The sequence below is a fragment of the Drosophila suzukii genome, chromosome 3 (assembly GCF_043229965.1).
Source record: "Drosophila suzukii chromosome 3, CBGP_Dsuzu_IsoJpt1.0, whole genome shotgun sequence".
Taxonomy (NCBI): Eukaryota; Metazoa; Arthropoda; class Insecta; order Diptera; family Drosophilidae; genus Drosophila; species Drosophila suzukii.
In genome coordinates, this window is record NC_092082.1 from 54,184,395 (window position 1) to 54,187,034 (window position 2,640).

Consider the following 2,640-nt stretch of genomic DNA (forward strand, 5'->3'; position numbering starts at 1 on the left):
TCCGTCTGTCTGTCCGGATGAACGCTGAGATCTCGGAAACTATGAGAGCTAGGCTATTGAGATTTGGCGTACAGATTCCTGAGCTTCTTACGCAGCGCAAGTTTGTTTCAGTAGACTGCCACGCCCACTCTAACGCCCACAAACCGCCCAAAACTTTAACTCCTACAGTTTTGATGCTAGATAGAAAATTGTAACTGAAATGTATTGTTCTCATCAATACCTATCGATTGACCTAAAAAAAGTTTGCCACGCCCACTTAAACGCCCACAAACCGCGAAAACCTGTGACGCCCACAATTTGCATGCTAGATAAAAAATTTTAACTGAATTGTATTGGTGTCGTCAATACCTATCGATTGATCCAAAAATAAATTTGCCACGCCCACTGTAACGCCCATAACGCTTAAATCTGTCTACCGCCGGTAGGTGGCGCATTTTAATCTCGCTTTGCTGCTTGCATATCTCCATTTCCCTTTGAGTAACGGGTATCTGATAGTCGAGGTACTCGACTATAGCGTTCTTCCTTGTTTAAGTAGTCGAATCGAACCATGAAGCTCACATTAATTTTGGTGTCGGGAACGTTGAGAAACATATGTTGCGCTTGCATTCCACCTACCTCCACGTCGACATTCAGTGCACCCAGCACCGAGGTTGCAATGTTTCCGAGCCCGTACAGCTTTGCAAAACTTTTGTGCAGGGGAATTTCAGCGAACTTAACCTTGTAGGTCCTCATACACATAAGCGACACATCAGATCTACAGTACTTTCGCTCTCGACTCGCTGATTAAACCGATACTTGGCTTTTCACCTGGACAATTCCTTGAAGTATGCCCACCTCCGTTGTATTTAAAGCATTTCGTCTCCTCTTTACATTCGGCTCTCATATGCTTAGTTGAGCAGCAATTGAAGCAATGCCTCTGGCTCTGATTTTGTTTCTGATCGAAACGCTTTACTGGTTTTCCCACTTTACATAGGTCAATATGATTCACTGCTTGCTTGCTCTGAATATTGGATTTCGTCATCTTTTCTATCGTTTCAAATCGGCTTCGTAGCTCCATGAAAGGTGTAGCACTGTATAGAGGGTATTTGAGATCGTCACGAAGCTTTAATGCATCTGCGATATATCGGATCACCGACTCATCCTCCACATAAGTTTTATGTTTTTTCTTGAAGGCTGAACTGTATCAAAGAATATAAGCCATTGATCACGACAATCCGTCGGTAAATCGATTTTTTACTGATTTTTAAACGTACATACCCAAGTTCAGTATTCGGGAGCAGCGGCCGTTAAACATTCTTTAAAATTATCATTGAAAAAATAAAATAGTGCTTAACGGCCGCTGTTACCGAACACTGAACATGGGTAAATAAGCTAAAAAATCTGTAAAAATTAGATTTACCGATAGATATTTTTAAGAAGCCATTTATGACAGCGTTTTTGCATATTTTCTAACCTTTTCAACTTTGACGAAGTGTAGCTTCTAAGCTAATGAATTGAACTCAATGCTGTGTCTAAGAAAGTTAAAGGGAATTTTTTTAAACGAGACTTTGATGACCGAATTCGGTTTATCTGAACTCGAATTAAAAAATAAAAGAATGCCAAAAACATTTTTTATACTTAAAATAAAATGTGTAAATACAAAAAATTTGAAGTGCCATTTTCAGGGGATGTACCTTACCGGAAAACCAAGGTCGCCTTCATAGCGTATTTCATGGATTTTCTTTTGTAAACTGGTGTTATTAGTTTGGAAGGCAGCCAAACTGAATGTTTTTCTTTAAATCGGTCTATCATTCTATTACATTTGCTTAATCGTGACTTGACGAAATAAACTAATTTCTTAAGTTTAATGCTATTTAATTTAACACCTTGATCACTTATGTTGTCTTCCTTTATGCTATTACGGGACTGATTGCCGATTGTGGCTTGTACAAACATCCAGCAAGGCAGAGTGGCAGAATTCATATGCAGCTCAGCAATGTTTCTTTTTAAAGGGTCAAAAAGTAAAAAAAAGTCTTTATAATTTTGTAAATATATTTATATAAAAACCTTGCTTAAGGAGACATTCGCAAGACATTCAATAATTGGACAATGCAAACAGCTACAAAAAAGTTTGTTTTGATAGGTATTTTAACATACCTTACTTACCTATATTTTCCACATTTTCTTTTATTTTTTAGCCCACTAAACACTTTGCACGTCGTGATGAAGAGGTTAATCGATACACCTTAATCGGCTAGAACAAATTATCGGTGGCGCGTACATTTTTTTTAAATTGTTCTTTTAACTATTTTAGAGTTAGAGTGGGCGTGGCAAACTTTTTTTGGGGTCAATCGATAGGTATTGTCGAGACTAATACATTTTAGTTAAAATTTTTTTCTAGCATGAAAGTTGTGGGAGGCACAGACTTAGGCGGTTTGTGGAAGTTAGAGTGGGCGTGGCAAACTTTTTTTTGATCAATCGATAGTTATTAACAAGACTAATACATTTCAGTTACAATTTTTTATCTAGCATACAAATTGTGGGCACCACAGATTTGGGCGGCTTGTGGGCGTTAAAGTGGGCGTGGCAACGGAATCTAAGTCTGAAATCAAAGTTCTCTATCTTCTATAGTTTCTGAGATATCCGCGTTCATATTTACGA